General features: G+C 39.1%; 2 protein-coding genes and 1 pseudogene across 2 annotated transcripts in view; 2 read left to right on the top strand and 1 right to left on the bottom strand.

The window, feature by feature from the left end:
• Positions 1-19,282, bottom strand: part of LOC145500997 (uncharacterized) — a 383,300-nt gene that overhangs the window by 64,423 nt on the left and 299,595 nt on the right. The gene's annotated exons all lie outside the window — the stretch shown is intronic.
• LOC145501057 (uncharacterized) overlaps positions 1-19,282 on the top strand; it is a 176,870-nt gene that overhangs the window by 49,224 nt on the left and 108,364 nt on the right. The window lies entirely within an intron of this gene.
• LOC145501591 (uncharacterized) lies at positions 8,198-13,453 on the top strand (annotated as a pseudogene).

Below are 19,282 nucleotides of genomic sequence, written 5' to 3'. Positions count from 1 at the left end.
ATTTTTGTGCGTATCTCTTTGAAAGGTGAACAGATATTGGTACATTTCTATGTAGAAAGAATGCTGTTCATGCACTACTGTTTCTAGCTGGGATCAGTGAAAGGCATTTTAAAAGTTTTCATAAACTATAAACTCAGCTATTACACTACATTTATTTCAAGTGATAATAAGAGAGATGCTGTGGTTCTGTGAAGCTTTGTACTTTTTACTATTATGTTTCTTTTTAATCTCCAAGTAGAACCCATGAGCAACAGACCCTCTTTCGGTTTTGTTTCCATGGTTGTGGCTGGAAGTCAAAAGATTCTCGTTGGGACAAGAGTGAAATCATTTGGCTGAAGATTTAATACCCTCTCCTCCAGAGATCTAGATAAGCTTACACAAATCTTATTATAGCATGTGAACAAAGTACAATCTCCACATGTACTACAAAAAAAATGGGATAAAAATGCAAAATGCAGTATGAAATACCCTACGCCAGTGACCAAAACTTGGCGAGCTACTAGAACAAGAAAGGGTCCTTACATCCACTGTTTTATCCCATAAGATATCTACAACACATGCTCAAAATAAACATTATAGCCATGAGAAAAAACACAGCATCAAGCTGTGTACAATAGGATCGAAAAAATTGCTGTCTCACATTGCACTTGTGACAAATCAGCCAATAAAAGTTTAGAATTTTCGATCCTCCTATACAGCATAAAAGCTGAAAAAGCCAAGCCATTAACTGAGTGATACCGAGCATTGGCCTCTATCGCTCTCCTTATCAGCAACTGACGAGATCCAGAAGGATCGAAACCGCGGTATTGCCTGAGTTTTTACAGCCATGAGCCTGCTAACATCAGAGGGTCTATTAGCTGACCACGCTCAAACCAGCAATGACTGTTATATGAATGAAAACAACGGAGCAACGAAGATGAATGTGAACCACCAGGCTGACAAAACAAACCAGGTGGAAAAATCTAACAGTGAACCAACTGATGGAGAAGAAATTACCTGCACTGATGAATGCGAAGCCATATGAGAAAATCACCGCCGCAAACATAAACGCGATCAGTCCGACGAACTGGAACAGGAACTTGAACGTTCCCAAGCAGGGCTAAAATCCCTGAAGAAACACCTAGAAAGAAAGACTTGCCCAAAGTCGCTACAATACCAAGCCAGAGCCCGCATAAGAGCAGATGATGACTTCAAGAGAGACATTAAACGTCTTCGCTCAAAAGCTGAGCAAGACTATTTACAAGCGCTGATAAGGTTTCACAATCGAAACATCGAAGGCCTCCGCACAGCCATACAAGAAAAACGAGTTCAGGCCAACAAAAAACAAAAAACATTGTAACCAAAAAAACAGCTTTCGCACGCTCGGCGTCCAAAGAAACTGTAAACAAAAACAATGTATCGAAAAGGATCGATGAACTTAGAGCTGAAATCATGTCATTGTCTACATTATTAGATGACAACAATGAACAGAAGAGAGATTATACCTGTCTACTCTCTGACTCTTGTATTATAAAATGGGAACATGAGAAGAAAAAGCCATCCCAAATACAAAACAAAAAACGAAAAGAATGCAGAAAAAAGGATTGAACCGATCATTTACATGCACAAACAGAGGCAAACAAAAAACACATAAAGAACCTCTCGAACATAGATCTCACAAACGACCAAACTAACTTTTTAGCTAAGGGTCTCAAATTTATCCCCACACCAAAAGAAAATGAAACACAAATAAGGCGCCATCTTTTGAAGGACTTCAACCATTTCGCTAGAAGAATGCGCCTACAATACATTTTCCACAGGGAAGACAACGAACCGCATCCTTTCCATGTTAAATCAAACTGGACTCCGCTGGTTCAACAATCAGTGGCTCTTGAAAGCTACTTAGAAGAGGTCAAAGTTCAGCTTGCTGAAGTACAACTTACAAAACCTAAGGATGATCTGCCCAACACAGAACGAAAGGCATTGAAAATGCTACAAGAAGATCCCAACATCAATCTTAAAAAGGCAGACAAGGGAACGCGAACGGTTGTCCTAAACACTGAAGATAAAATTCTCAAAGGGCAAATCCAGTTAGACAACCGTGAACACTACAAACCCCTTGAACGTCCTATGGTTGTAGAGACATCCCTAAGGGTACAGCAATTAGTTAAGGAACTCCACCAGCACAACTATATTGATGACATGACCAAACTATGGTTTTGTCAAACACCTAACCCACCTCGCATACCAGTGTTCTACACGCTTACAAAAATTCACAAACCAACTCCGGTTGGAAGACCCATAAATCTGGGTGTGATGGTCCGACAGAGAGACTGTCTGCATTTGTAGACAAACTCCTTCAACCCATAGCAAAAGAACAGGAGTCATATCTTAAAGACTCAACGAACTTCATCAATTTCATAGAAAAAACGAGAGTACCAGGGAACGCTATCCGTTTCAATGGACGTGACAAGCCTATACACAAATATACCTCAAGAGGAGGGGATAGAAACGGTATGCAACGCATACAAATCTTACTATAAAGGAGAATCCCCCATCCCAACACAATATCTTAAAAGAGCACTTGAACTTATACTTCGAGAAAACTCATTCCAGTTTACTGGAAAAAACTACCTCCAAACACATGGAACAGCCATGAGTACAAAAATGGCAGTCGCTTTTGCCAACATCTTTATGGGAAAAGTAGAATCACAAATTTTGAATCAAAGCTCTCAAAAACCACTCACCTGGAAAAGGTATATTGACGATATATTCTCTATCTGGAATATAAACAAAGACGAAGTCACGCAGTTCATTGAACTAGCAAATAGCCACCATCCCACTATCAAGTTCACGGCTGAAGTTTCCGACACGGAAACAACATTCCTCGACACAAAAGTTTACAAAGGCGAAAGATTTGCACAAAAGTCTAGACTAGACATTAAAACTCATTTCAAAGCTACTGAAACATTTCAGTGCACAAATTTCTCGAGTTGCCACCCACCAGGGGTCAAAAAGGGCTTCATCAAGGGCAAAGCATTCAGACTTCTCCGAACCAACTCCTCTGAAACAGCATTCAAAACTGCTATTTCACAATTTAAAACAAATCTCATCGAAAGAGGGTATCCTGAAACTCGTTTCAACAACTCTCGCAGAAATTACATTTGAGGAGAGAAAAGCTGCCCTACAACAGAAACGTAAACAAGACACACGAATCTTGCCTTTTGTCACACAATATCGCCCATCAGTGCCTAACTTAAAGCAAATACTTATGCAGAACTGGCATTTAATTCAACAACAACCATTGCTTAGTAGAATATTCAAAGATCCCCCTATTATCTCGTACAAAAGGGGCAGATCCCTAAAAGATATAATCGTTAGAGCAAAGCTTTAACCGGCTATTACATGTGGATGGGAGTTGTGCAGGCCTGTCACCCCATTGTTATCTCTGCTCAGCAGTTAGGGGTTGGACTCCTTTTTCTGTGAGAAGATTAATAAGGGGGTTCAGGGCCACTGCTATCCCACTAAATTTTCTTTCCCCCTTCTGGTGGGGAAAGAAAAGTTAAGTTTCGTTGAGCTAAAGAAAATTTGTGAGCAAAACGATAATTCGCCAGGAAGTACAAGAAATTTCGCAATGTATTGAACGACAGTTTGGCAGTGTTCACACAATTTTCTTTTAGCAACTGATATGAACAAACTGTCGTGTAACTTACAAGCGATAAATGTGTAAACATGTGCCAATAAGCTGTTTGTAAATATGTGCCAGTTTGCAGTCATCGTCACCTATTAAAGGGGTAACATTTTATCTATGACAAGTCTTACTCACCTAAAATTTGCAAATACTTTCAACCAGCCTCACTTGCTCAAGTTCAGCTCGGGCCCAGTTTCATAAGCAGAGAAGTAGAATACACTGAACTGCATTATGAAGACTATGAGCTCAGTTCATTCCACAAACAAAACAAAAACATCTCCAGTTCTGTGTACTTATGCCACGTAAGTAAACAGACAAACAATTCATGAGTGTTTTTCAATCTGAACACTCATGTACTCTCGTGAATCCATTCGGCTGTTGTTTGTCTCCATCCCAGTCCCCTCGCAGTTGTTTATTAAAGTTTCTCGAAAGGCCCAAAAATGTTTCGGGCCTGCAAAGCACTTACTGAAGTGCAAGGAAACAATATGGAGGTGGTGGACCAAGGAGTACCTGTGAGGTCTATGTGAGAGACACCATGGACAGCAAGGGGCTGGAGGAGACATGCCTGCTGTTGGTGACGTGGTGATCATCAAAACAGAAGACAAGAACTGAGGGAAGTGGCTGTTGGGAATCATCGAGAATTTGATCGTTGGAAGTGACAGAGTCGTTAGAATATTGCATGTGGTCCTCGTATTTTCCTTTCCATTTGCAGCCAGTGTTGGTGCACTGAATGTCCAGCTTGGCAGTGGTGCCGTCAAGCACAATATTTACATTCAGTGCGGTGCCACTTGAAATAAGCTGGTTGAAGAGCAGGCAGTCCAGTAGGGTTGCCGTGGCAACCAGCATTGCTAGCAGTCCTGGCAACCGGAGTGGACACACGCTACGGTTACCAGCTTCAGCATGGTTGTTAGGCTTTGAAATTAAAGAAAATAATACAATAAGTCACCAAAGTCACTACATCACTCACTTCTCCCTCAACTTAATACACTTTCTGATCTGCCTTTCACCAATAACCTTTTCCTTTCTTTTCGTAAAACTTTCATAGCGGTTCACGTATAATTAGCTTGGTACCTTTGTTACTGCTTTTACCTGCTTCGTCTGTATTGTATTTGCTTCTTGTCTTCGGTTAATAAACGTGTTCTCTTTCAATTGCTCAGAGTTTCAGCTCGACTTATTGACACAAAAGCTTTACACACGTACAACTAGAGTGAGCAGATATTATTCATTCACAGTGCGAAATTAAAGTCTCCCAAATATCTCACCTTTTCATTAGCTCATGGCATGAAACTACATATAAGCACCCTGGTTCGTATTCCCTGCCTTATTCCCTGCCATCGCTGTGGATTTCTGTACTTTTTTAGTCATCCCTGTCTCTCACCTGGACGAAAGATTCTAAGGGTGGAGAAGGGGACGGGCAGTGGAGATGACGGATCTTTTTTGCTTTTTATAATCAGTGTAATTTTTGTCACATTTCTAGTGTTGACTTACATTTATCATGATAGTGGTGAGTTTACACTGGATAGTTTACAATATATGGGCCCGTATTTTGATTGTATTGCGAAAAAATCTGTCAGCAGTAGCGGGATATAAGTGGGCCAAGCACCATGATTTTTCTTCCCAAATTTTGATAAGCCTTTTCCAAACTTAAAATTAAAAGGCGCAGACATATTGCCTCAGGGAACAGGAAATATTTTTGTCGGGGGTGGAAAGTCAGCCAGATTTTTCAATTGCACGCCACGTCCTGAAAGAAAATGTCAATCAGGAAATTTTCATGGATCTCTAGGTTTTCTCTGCTTGATGGAAAAATTTTCTTCAGTGTGCCACGATTAGCAAATCGAAAAGGCATTTTTTGTCAAGAACCAAACAAAATGTTGTCAGCTAAGTGCGTACAAGCCTTATGAAACACCGGTAATACACCGAAGTCTCAGGAATGAGACATGAATCATCAATGTTCTACAGGCTTTTTCTTGATTTCGCTACTGACAAATTCAAAAATTTATCCACGTTCTCTTTCTTTTCCATCCTTCCACGCCAAGCTTTTCGACTGGATCACATTTGAAACCAGTCAGTTTACCATGCTGAATTAGGTCGAGTGCGACTACTCAATATTTGAAACCGTTCTTTATCATACCATTGCCGAGTTCTTTTGACATGTTTTGAGTTCAGCATGGCAGTAGCACGGCCTTAGCTCTGAAGAAAAATGACTTTGCTCCATGCTTTTAAGTGCCAACACTGACTATTTCCAGCTCGTTCTTCACTGGGAGCAATCTATACTCTGGAGGGAGATGAGGGCAAAGTCTGGGCAAGGGAAGTGACTCTTTGGCGAGAAATTCATTTACATAAGCAATCTAATAACCAGACACAGCAGTTCAGTCCAGCATCCGGAGAATTGGAAAACTTGAAATGAAACATTGCAATTTTAATGGCTATATGAAAACCAACTGTTGGAAAAAGTTTTCAGCCGCAGACAGATAATGTTTTCTGAATCAAGGTGCAAAGAGTCAGCCCAAATAACCAATTACTGTTCAGCATTCTTTTGTAACACCTAAGTGATTATAAGTGGCATCAGTTTTCTCGTTCCCTGGGTACGCTTTTTCAAACATTACCTACACGCATACGAATTAGAGCCGCATGCCTTTTAGTGTGCTTTCTTAGTGTTATTAAGAGATTGAAGCTCTGCGTTTGCGAAAACAAGTCACAGCAATCGTGCATTCCAAAGAACTGTTGTGTTTTTGGAAAAAAGACTTAATGTGGTTCCCACTAAAGCTGAAATGACAAGGCTTTTGAACGCCAGGCGAGTTGCGGAGATCGCATTCACAAAGAACTACACTGCCTCTGAGATACGCGACATCATGGTCCGAGCCTTTCCATCACTGGCTGGAAAAGACCTTAGTGGGTGAGTTTGATGTTTGCTAGATTAAGATTAACTAGCTCTGGATGTGCTATATCTGTTTGAAAGTACTTCACAGTGATTATTAGTACGGTACTACACTGTAAGATCGCTTCTGCAAAATGTCACACTTCACTCCATAGCATATTTCAAACATACAGTTGGGGCCCCGCTATTTCAAACTGTTAGGGGAAATGAAAAATAGTTTGAAACAGTCGATAGTAAATGACTTAAGGGCAAATCCACGGGAAATGGTTTTGATTTTGAATTAACGGGGAATTCGAAAGAATCCAGTTCGATTTTCCTGTTGCTCCAAATGCAGGTTTGTACAGGCTTTTGTTTTAATAACATTAATATTGAAACTGATTTCAGTTGTAGTATAGTTACTTGGGTTATTATAGAGATGCACTTGCTCTGATTGGTTGAAGACTGCATCCTATCTCACATCTCCTATTTTAGAACACTGAAGCACTATACCTTATCTCTAAAATGGCTGGCTAAAAATGTTGTCCAACTAAGTGTCTGGATGGTGATTTGAGAAGATTCACTGTGTCTGGGGCAACTGCATGTAGCTGTTGAACAAAAACTATGCTGGATAAACATTATTATATGGAGAGTTAGTCGTGTGGTAAATCCAAGAGCTCTGACTGGTTCTTTCTTTCTAGATTTTGCCAAATGGATTGTTTCCATTCCTGAAAACAGTCATATGCCATGTATTTCTGGTTGTCAAAAGCCAATTAAATTCAAAAATTCAATACCAACTAGCCTTCAGATTGCCAAAAAAAGGAACTCACTGTGCTAGATCCATACTGGAAAGGCCTAGCACTAATATTATGTATGAGATATATATTTGTTAATTTGGATATTTCTTCTTTTGATGAAATAACAACAACCTCAGCTGTAACCTTGCCTCCTGCCACACAGCCATCTACATCTGGATCCTCATCTGGACCCCCAACCATACAACCATCCATATCTGGATCCTCATCTACATTGCCAGCTACACAACCATCCATATCTGCATCCTTGTCCACAGCACCCCAAGCCACACAACCATCTATATCCGCATCCTTGTCCACAGCACCCCCAGTCACACAACCAGCTATATCTGCATCCATAACCACACCACCAGCTACACAACCATCCACCCTTGCATCCCCAGCCACACTATCTTCAGCCATAGTAATCCCAGACACACCATCATCTTTGTCAGCACCTGTAACCCAAGCCATGCTTCCCTCCACATCCATACCAATCCATTTGACCACAGCACGAAGAAAGGGAGGTAAGAGACAAGATCTGGAACTACCATTCTATATTTATCTTCATATTTTATTTATTTTCCTGACATATGATACCTGCTTGCCTAAGAAATGTTTAGGTTTCAAGGACTTAGGAATTGGTCATTCTTTACGGGTGGGGAAGGGACCCATTTTAATTTTCAATTCACTTTGTTAAGTTTTGTTGGTTTGTTACATGTATGTCCATCAGATGACCATATGGTCAAAAAAAATATTAAACATGCATTTTATTAATATTTGGACATATGACACTTCAACTTTAAATAGGTATTGTATTTTCTCCTGTACTAATTAAATTGCTACAATGTTTTAGCATCTACAAGACATCTTACTGCCATGGCAAGTGCTGCAGGCGTAACATTTGGTATGATCAATACACAATGGCTTTTTTGTTTGTTCTGTTTTGCTTGTTTTGTTTTATTTGACCCAATTGTAACGTTGGTTAATCAAATTGAATTTCAACATATGACAGGTCAGATTCTTCAGATTCCGATCAGTCAAGACATGATGCTGAGTTAAGGGACGTATTTTTTCAAATTTATGTAACCATTTACACAGGCTTATCTAGCTTACTCTATAAAAATGATTGTTTTTTTCTCTTTTGCGCGGGCTAGATCAAGAGACAAACAGACAAGTGGCAATATCATCCGACTCAGAGGATGAACATGCTGATGGTGAGCAGTACGCTTAAAGTGACTAAGTTGACACCTACAGTTATTGTTCAAGTCATCAATATCATGTCTTTCTAAGTTGACCTATTTTATTAATTGACCTAATTTTTAGTACAGATAATCTTATGAATGTGGGTGCAATTTGAAGGGCGAGTGCAATTTGCAAGGAATTTTGAAACTTCACTCAAAGTGTAAATCCTTAATTGCACAAGCTTTCAAACGATTACTCATTTGTTACATGATTGAATAAGTTGAGAACAGGCCACTGTATTACTTTGCACTGCAGAGCAAATTAAAAATTAACACTAAAGAGACCTGCTCTCAACCAATGACAAAGAGTTTTTATCTCAGTCATATAATTTTATAACAGTAATTTAACAAATAAAGTTGAGAGTGCGAACTGCTTCCATGTGTACCCATACGGGAAGCTGTTTTTAAAGAAATTAATTATGCATTCTGTATTGTGTTGAAGTATAGTACCATATCAGTAGAACACGCCCAGAGAATATTTTTTAGTGAACCTGTATTTAGCGGCCACCTGTATACAGGTCATGTGCTTGGAAAACAGAAGAACTTCAAGTATGTTTAGGTGCTATTGTCAATAATCGATTTGTCACACTTAATCTCTCATGGCACTTATAGGTGAAGCTGAGGCACCAAGTCTTTGTATTTTTTTCATTTCAGACTCAGTATGGTTCTGCAAGAAAATGTTAGATATTGCCTAGCAAGGGTGTCTATGACGCATGCACCATTACAATGTAGACATAAAGAAGTGGCAGATATACTTGTTTCTATTTAGATATATGTTGTCATAGTATAATGACGAGTGTATGGATGTTATATTGTTGCGGGGGTCACAACGGGTCCACATGTACTTTACTTAATACATTTTGTATTAACTGACATTTCAGATGGATATGTTAATGACGAGCTATCCACTGCAGGAGTAGTCACAGGTATGCTTAGTAGTCACTAGACAGTTACAGCACATGTAAACACCAGTGTAAAAATAAGAACCAATAGCAAATTTTGGCAGGCATCATCTAGCTGCAAGTGTGAATGTTGTCAAACCTAAGTCTCCAAACCTGCATATAAGTTTTTATAATTATACTCATCACTATTCTGTTATTCCCTCTTAAAAATTGCACCTTTTTGCAGATGAGACTGTTTCTAGGACTACTGAAGTCCTTAAATGCATAGAGGACTTGGAAGAGGGAGGACAAGATGCAACTCTTCCATTCCTAACTAACACATTTGAAGAGAAATTTTTTTAGTTTTACAATTTTCCTTTTTGCTTTTAGTTCACATGGCAAGGTGCAGAGGACTCAAAGGTCATGGTGGCAGTGCTTCTGCCCTTAAATTGTCCTCTTCCATGCAAGAGAAAATTAGTCAGGTGAGATTTCTCTCAGGAAGAGTACAAGTAATCTACTTTACAATGATTTATCTACTTTACTGATTAATTCAGTGTGATCTAGATCATGCACCAGAGTAATTAAGTGTGACTCCATTGTTCAATCACCTAAGTTTATTTTGTTTACTCTCTGACAAAAGGAGCCATAAGCCGTATGCCCTGCCGATTAGATATGGTCCTTACTGATGTTTGAGGGACCAGTATATTCGTAGACTACAAGTAGTCCCTCTTTCGCTTAGTCCGTCGTGCATGACGTGAAAGAAAACTGCAAGAAAAAAATGGCTGCGCAAAATCCTGGAGGCGAGGAGCGCATGAAAGGAGGGACTACCGCCTAAGCCCAAGAGTTTGCCCTTTCACAGCCGAGTGATTTTTCAGTGTAGGATTTCTCATCTTGACATTCTATTATTATCACCTGTTGTCAGTAACTCCGGGAGATATCTTGAATAAAACTGCTCTACTTTACCCTTCAAGTAGCCAGGCAAAAGCATATGCTGTGAGAAGTATATCTTCGTTCAGTGTTCATTCAGCGAAACTGCCAAAGAAGTTTCAAAACGACAGCGAATGAGGCATCTTGTAACAATTTTCACTGCGTCTGCAAGTGTAAATCTAAACGTTATTGCGAAAATTTCAGATGCAGAGTCTCAACCGAGAATTTATTATGTATTTGACATAGGAGATCATCCAGCTGCAGTGAAATGTTTGCCGATAGCAGTGGAAAATTGCAGGTGAATGTCTGGTTTCAAGTGAAAGTCCGGTTCAATCTTTCAAATGGATGGCAGAAAGGCCAAGCTCAATGAATTTTTATTCGCTGACTTGGACGATGCTGTTGAGCGGCAAAATCACTAACACACTCACAGTCAGGTTGAAGGCAGAAAGCTTTGCCAAACAAATCACGATAAATTTAAATCTTTCCAAAGCCTGTTGGCAAATTCGCAAGAAAATCATGGCTTGCGAAGCACGATTCGAATGCTTCGATTTGCTCTGGTACCGCTTCGATTTGCTTCAGTTCCAAAACATTCCTGCATCACGTCACACACATCTCGAATGTTGACAACATGTCAACGCTCCCAACATAAGCCAATCATATTTTTGCATTGTGAGAGTAACGCATAATTCAAACTCTTGGGCTTAGGCGGTAGTCCCTCCTTTCGTGAGCTCCTCGCCTCCAGGATTTCGCATGGCCATTTTTTCTCATGGTTTCCTTTCGCGTCACGCACGACGGACTAAGCGAAAGAGGGACTACTCGTAGTCTAGTATATTCGTGATCTGAACAAGGATGTAAAAAGTGTAATGCAAGAGAGAGGACTAAATCTTGTAGGTAAGCATGATATGAGTGGAAGTCAGGCTCAAAATTTCATTCACTTCTGTTTTACAAAGCGGGTCTTTTTCCTGTAATTAATTAATATTGACTTGGATGAGTTTAACAAAATTAAATAAAAGAACTAAAATTAATATTAAATGCTAGTGAATTTATAAGTTGTTGAATATTTGGAAAGCAGAATGTCTAAATTAAATCAATATTGCAATGTCAAACAGTTTATACCAATTTTACCTCATGTTATCGTTTATAAAGATTAGTTCTGGTGTTAACACACAGTTTTACATTCTGGGATAATTTATTTGTTATTGCTATTTTCTATTTCCTGCAGGCACTGTTACAGATGGAGAGTTCTGTTCTCTATGATCAAGAGGTGAAACAAGGGCTCTTCACTTATGGCAGCTAATCCATGATGCCTGGGAAAGTGTACAAAAGTTGAGACAAGACACTTTGCTAGAAATGCTGATTTTGACCAACAGTAAGTTGTTGTACATAAATGCAGTACTGATAAAAATAGTATGGATATGTTTTAACTTTCCTAGATGTATATAGTTTCATTTGTCTTTATTATTGTCTGATGTCAAACAGTTTAAAATAAAAATTTAAAATCCAGTTGCCCAGTGGGCCAGTACATCCCATTTTTCAGTTGCCCCCGGTAAAAAATCACTTGCCCAATAGGTGCACAATGTTTATGCCTTATCAACCACTTCATTTACTAGGTACTGCATGTCTATGGATTCAAAATTATTCCAGGCTTTCAACTCATTGTTGTGCTCATCTTGCATATCATTTTTCAATTGAGTCTACTTTTACTTGCCCACTGGACCACCAATCTTCCATTTTCACTTACTCAAGAGCAAAAGTTACTTGCCCTGGGCAGTCAGACCTGGGTTTTTTCTTGTCCTGTTTACTAGCAAATTCTTAGTCCGATCAAGCATTGCTCATGGCAGCTTCAAAATAATGCATGCATGGCATTGATCATTGTTTGTGGGGTTTTGTTCATCAACACATTCTATATAGTCCATGATATATTATTTTAAGCTGCAGCAGATGGGAGTCCTATTGTTGCCAGACCCAGCAGTGCCATTCCAGACCATGTGGTCTTGCAACTTGATGAGTTGGTCCATAGTGGGCTAAGTGTGAAGGATGCTGTCACATACATAAGAGGAAAGCTTGTCCCTGCAGGATACACTCCCTATCCTTTCCAAAAAAAATACTGAATCCCTTCTTGACAAGCTGAGGTCTTTGGTTGCAGCCTACACTTTCAGGAACAGGGTAAGGAAATTCCAAGATGGAGTGGATTTCACTCAACATCTGTACCTTCTAGAGGTTGACCCTGTTACCAGTAGTGTTTGACATGATCGTGCTGATCACAACCATCTCCTAAAGACAATTGCTCAACATATCAGAGATGGTGGATATGAGGCCTTTTCGGATGTCTTAGCTGACCCACTCAGTGGTCTTACTCATGCAGCCCTAGTTGCCAACCAATGCCAAAGTGTAAAGGATGCAGAACATCTCCTGTCAGATCGTGTTGATCATGACATCATGATTCACTTCAGAGGCATAGCAATGTTAAAGAGGCAAACTATGTAAGGATTGTTGCTCAGTGGCACGAGTCTTCTGATGGTCGGGGTTTGAGTCAGCTCCAGTGATGCAGGTTCAACTACCAAATGTTGAACTTCATCTTGGAAGAGTGGATGCCTTGGTATGATGAGTGCTAAGACTTTTCAGCCATTGACATAAACAGGTATAGCTATTTTTCTAAATGTTGTGTTATCTTCATCTACTTGATATTGGATGTTTAAGCTTTGTGAAATTTTATTTGCATGCTTGGACAGCTGTGTTGTCATGTGCCTAGTACCGGAATTCATTCTGGTTTTTATTAGTACAGGTCTATTTACCATTAAAATCCTAAAATACCAGGGTTGCGCTGCAAGTTTCCTGCTTCCTTCCTTTGTTTAAAGGCAATTTCAGAAGAGGATGTAACAAAGCTAAATACTGTTTTGTTTGCTATTAGGTAAAGAACAAAAGAAGCATTGACCCACAGAAGAAAATTATGTACTGCAATTTGTTTACCAAACATTATTACTCATGATCAAGCAATTTAACTCTTGCTAATTTGTTTAGAAATTTCCTACATCTGCTTTAAATTCTGGTTTGGAAGAAAATTAAGTACTGCAATTTGTTTACCAAACATTATTACTCATGATCAAGCAATTTAACTCTTGCTGATTTGTTTAGAAATTTCCTACATGTGCTTTAAATTCTGGTTTGGAAATTCACTAGCAGTCAACCAAATACGTAAATCATTTTATTTTAGCTGTGATACATGTTGTTACAGGTTTTATTGCAAGCATTGTATTTATCATTCTGAAAGATGTACTTTTTTTAATTTCTAAAAAGGCCTGTTGGAGGCATATGGGGTTTTTCCCGAGAGACAGTGATTGAAGTAACCACAAACATGGAGAGTCAAAAGCTCCATCGCTTGGCTGCTGAAACAGATGACCTTGAGTCCTACTTCTGTGTTTGTCATTGTTATCTGGGTTCTATCTTTACCTTAAAGCAGTTCAAGCATATTGGCCCAAGAGCATCAGGTAATAAAATCTTGTTACTTACATTAATACAACAAGTAGTGAAACAAAACGATTGTTAGATACAGCATAACATGGAATCCCAGGAATTTTATGTGGATTGCTTTTATTATTCGACCTTTTAAGGTTTAAAGCTTTATGGAGCAACCCTGCATATTAATAAATTCGTGCCACTTTTATCACTAGAGGTATCTACAAGCCACATTTTAGCAGATCTGAAATGATTTCGTGCTAACTTTCATTCATTATTATTTTAATCAGGGAGTTTTCCAAACGAATGGACTCAGATTTACCATTCCATTACTGGACACTGAATGGACAATATTCGGATGAGGCATATCCCTCATTTGATAACAGACCGGATGCTGATGAAGATTGAGATGCATGGAATCACCCTTTGTGTCTACACAGATTGCGAATAAATCAGAGGGAGGATAGCTCAATATTTGTTGTGGGAAGAGCTCATCTTCCTGCTTGTCATCAGCAAACCATACACCAGTCATTCCATAGGCCCGAAAATTATCTTCCTCCAGCACCTAGCTAAATAAATATTATGTTGTTAACTCACTCTTCATCAATTGATGCTAAATAATGGTATCAAGCAAATGCCCAATAATCATGGACAAAGTAGTACCTTTCTTTGCATAAGTGTGTTTTTCAGTCATCATCAATAATACCATCCTATGATAATCTGGTATTTTCTGTCAAGAAATCGGGCACAGGGGTTGTGCATTGGCTTGTTAACATTATGTAGCATATTCATTAGCTTATTTTTAGCATTTAAGCACGTCATCAAAAGTATTTTGAAATCCAGTTGCCCCCACTAAAATGTTACTTCCCCAATAGGTGTACAACATTCATGCCTCATCAACTACACCTTTTACTAGGTACTGCCTATAACTCTTTACCCCCCTAAGGCAAATGGCAGTTTTTCCCAAATCAGCAAATTAAGACTCTCTGCCTGTGTGCAATATACTATTTGCAAGCCACTGAGCTGCTCATCAGCAGCCATGAAGGAGGTGCATCTCAAACATGACGAGCTTTACTAAAAAATTTATCTGCAGGAGACATAAAATGATGCAAGGGTGTATCTCGGTAGGCAAGAGACATCTATCAGTATGCTTGAGAAAGGTGTTTGATTAGATGCCACTAAATTAATTATTTATTCTACTCCTGGCATACAACTAAAAACAGATGCCCAGAATCCACGTGGGACACACTATCGAACGCGAGGAAACAAATAGTCATTTCGAAATCCATACATTGGGAGCAGGCTAATTTTCTGAGAACTACAGCGCTGACACACAGGCCAAGGGTTTGAATCTGAAATCGTTTCTCAGGCTTGCAATAACGCATTGCTGAGTTGCCACCTCATTTTCCTGAATGGCAACAAGCATATAGCTTCTGCAAGGCAATAAATGTTGTCAAAGTAAGCATTTAATGAAGATAAAAGAGGAACACTTTGCGGTAATCTTTTTATGCTTTGTTTGTCGCTCCGCGTTTGTATATTCAAGCAAGCATTTAAAAGGTTAGTTTCCAGTACTGTGCTTGTGGTCTGTTCATTGTTTACATCCATCTGTCAAATGTACAGATTTTACCCAGAGCGATCGCATGATCTGTACCTTGCATGAAAGTTAAATTATTACTTACTAAGTAATATTCTACTTTGGCGGGACTTTCAAGTTTGAAAGCATCATGTTTTTGAATTGCAAGCCATTCAAAGCGTCGGCATGGAGGCAGTCAAACCATCAACAGGAACCTTGCCTTCGTTTAAGATTTTGAGTCTTTTGAGGGTTACAAGCGCATCACTTGATCCTCAAAAGCACTGACATGTTGTCACGTAGGATATCTGTGGAACCCATCTGACGGATTTTTCAAAAAATGAGATACTTAGAAGATTTCCTGACGAGCTTCGAAGAGGTAGTAGTGGGGGAACTTTTGCCCACCAAATCGGTGAACTCCACAAACTTCAAAAGGATGCCAAGTGTTCTGTACATAGCTTCTACTTTCGGACTAATAGGTGGTCTTCTACGTCAGAAGGACTTCCCACCAGATGGACTTGTTAATTCGCCTCCACTTAAGCGAGTTGTTAACCAGCTCAACTCAATCATGTTGGACTTGGAGCTCCATGATGCGAAGGACTTCCCCTCTGGCGGTGAAGCCTTGCCATCCCAAACATGCTCTGATCAGCTTGGTACGGAACTGGCGGAGAAAAAGGCAAAAATTGATTTCCTTGTGCTGGAGTTAAAAAGTCCTCAAAAGCAAATTTCCGATCCTCATTCAAACATGGAAACAACCTTAAGTGATTCATTCTCTTCCAATCCGGGATCCCCTTGCTGTTCCTCGACACCATCATGATCGTCATCATCTTCGTGCAGTTCAATCGAAAGCACAAAGAACAGTCCAAGCTTGGGATCTACAACCAAGAAACGACAAATACTAAACAAGTGCAGCGATGTATGCAAGAAGTACCAAGAATCAATAGCTTGTGTTCTGGGGAACAGCTTCGTTTTTGGATGCGATGATGAGAAAGAGGAAGTGTGGAATATCATTTCAGAGGTCATGGACTTGGTAATGGAATTGAAAGGTGCCAAGAAAGGCCTGTCCGAGCTGTTATCTCCAGAAACCCACACTTGCCTGTTTAAAAGCATGAGAGTTCCAGACTGGGTTCTCCTTTAGTTCAAGCTTCAAACAAGGCTGCCTGACTCAGCATGGCAGACAATGCTCAATTTGACTGGACTTGGAAAGGGCTGTGGGGTAAGTTGTGTGCAATATAACTATATAAGTCACGTTTTTTTCTTTATCTTTTACTTAAGATTCTTAGTTTTATTTAAATTTATATTCCATTAGGTGGGCTTTTATGAAACTTATGTTAGCAATAAAATGTAGTAATATTGTAATAATTTTATTTTAATTTCTCAATAAATCAAGCTTAACCAAATTCATAAACAAAGAAAATTAAACACTCAATGGATTAGTCAATTTCAGCTGTGCTGTGCCCCTTCCCCTTGGCTGACCCTTGGGAATTGGGTTTTTTTGAAAATAAAGCGGCAAATGCCCCATGCTGGGACAAAGTGAGGCCCTACCAGGACTCCTGGCGTCACTTGTTGGAATTTTAGGATCTCCTGTGCTTCTCAGCTAAGGTTTCGCTGTTGGCTTTTTTTAAGACAATGGTTGTCGTTTGTCGCTCTTTTATTCGAGTGCTGTCGTGACTTTTTGGCCCATGCCACTTGTCAAAATTTACCTTCACAGGGCCTCTCAAATGCCCCTGGGTATTGCTTCAAAACTACATTAAATCATGTTTTTCTTTCTTTATTTTCACTAAAATCTGAGCAAATCCAGGCCAAATGAAGGTACCGTGTTATAATGCCCATGCTTGACTTTGATTGACACTGGACAGCTTTTAACCAATAGGAATCATACGACTTAGTACCACAGACTGTGTGGGATGAAAGACAAACATTTATTATTCAAATGTCTCTGGAAACCTCATTGTCCTGCCTTTGACCCTTTGTATGGAACAAGCTGCTTCATATACCTTCCCCTGAGGGCATCAAATTTCTTTGCTAAAATTCATATGCTGTGAAAACCCTCAACAAATGACAAATAATTTCTTGACTAACATTTCTATAACTGGGAAAGGTTTTTCTAACTTTGAAAACCGGGTTGTCGGATCAAAAATCAAATTGTCGCACACACGCAGAAGAGGGTAACAGGCTCTTTAAGTCCTAACTCGGTTTTTTTATCCGGTAATTGTGAAAAATAGATCATGCTGCAGACTTAGCATCCATTTACATTTATGTCCTATCTTCACATATTCAGTGAGATCCTCACAGTATTTGCCAGCCACAAAGCCACAATGCTGTAAAGTGAAAAAGGACCATGGTCAAATGCCCTGAGATAATTGGTGGAAGGTTAATGCTTAACCCTCAGGATGGACAGTGCAAGAAAATGTCCCACTATCGCTCTGGGGGAAGGGGATGGGTGCAGCTGGAATTGACCAAAGGAATATATCTTCAGCAAAATTAACCATATGCAAAGCATTGGTTAATTAAAAACAGAATTTCTTTTGACTCAACCTTTACTCTTCATTTTTCTTCAGCATTCTGATGATACACCTGTGCTTCTATCAAAGAATGAGATGAAAGCAGTGAAGAAACTAGTCTTCACCATTGTTAGAAAAACCTTGAAAATTGGTAAAGTTACTGATGCAGATTTTGATGCATGCCAAGTGGACCTCAGTTCTGTTCTTGCATGGGCAATAAGGGAGTAACATCTTCATTCATGTGACACATAAGACATGGAGTTTAAAATTAAGCTTGATGGACGTCCTTTGGAGGTGTGAATGTGGCTAATACATGTATATTAATCTTGAATTCATAGCTATAACTGAATTCATAATTATGAAACAGGGAAATTGACTAAGAGGGAAATCTATCACAAAAAAGAAAACTGTTTCGCTCAAAATGTAACTGTTAGTAAAAAAAACTGTCTTTCAGATCACCTTTGGGATATTACTTAAAGTGCTACTATGATCAAATTTTTACCCCTTGATTTTTTTTTAGGTTAATCACATAGAATTCTAAGAAAGATAAGACGCCATTTACTGTTTACAAATATCTGCATTGGTTCTGGAGATATTTAAGTTTGCAAAATGAGTAAAATATGCAAATGAGATGACTGATGACGTCATACACTCAACCAAATATTACGTCAACTATATAAATAGCACTATCTTGGTCACTTTGCAGCAGAAACCATTGAAACTTGGTAGGCTAATAGTTCTAAATGCAACATACCTACAGCTATAATAATTTCTGTTCCCATGGCAACCCTCTCTTTTCCAGTCCCCGCTAGCCTGATTTCAATATTTTAGTGATTTTAAGCTTCGAAAACATTAAACAAGGCCATGAACTCAACCTAATGTATTGCTATGCTTGCTGGATTATGCAGATGAGGCACCATTGGCAAATATCAATATAGAACACTAAAGGTGGTCAGAAAAGCCTTTAATATCATGGAGGTTTGGAACCCAGTATGTTGCCATGGTAACAAAAATTGTTAAGCCCATATTGCAGAGCACTTCTAGAAGAATCTTACTGTAAAAAAATCAAACATTTCTGATACAATTTGACTGAGATATCCTTGGTTATCATATTTGATCAAAATTCGCTTGAGTGTATGACATCATCACTTGGCTAATTTGCATATTTTAAAAACTTGAATATCTCTGGAACGAAAAGAGATATTTGAAAAGAGTAAACAGCATTTTTACTCCTGTACAGACTACTTGTTTATGTCTTAAAATGGCTCCGATTTGAAGGATGTGATTTTCGTCATAGTGGCACTTTAAAGATGGAAAAACTGTTTATAAATGATTGTAATCTGCATCTGATTCTAATTTGCATTTTTCAGACCAGTGATGCT

The sequence above is a fragment of the Orbicella franksi genome, chromosome 10, assembly GCF_964199315.1.
Source record: "Orbicella franksi chromosome 10, jaOrbFran1.1, whole genome shotgun sequence".
Lineage (NCBI taxonomy): Eukaryota > Metazoa > Cnidaria > Anthozoa > Scleractinia > Merulinidae > Orbicella > Orbicella franksi.
This window is presented reverse-complemented; position numbering and strand designations above follow the sequence as displayed.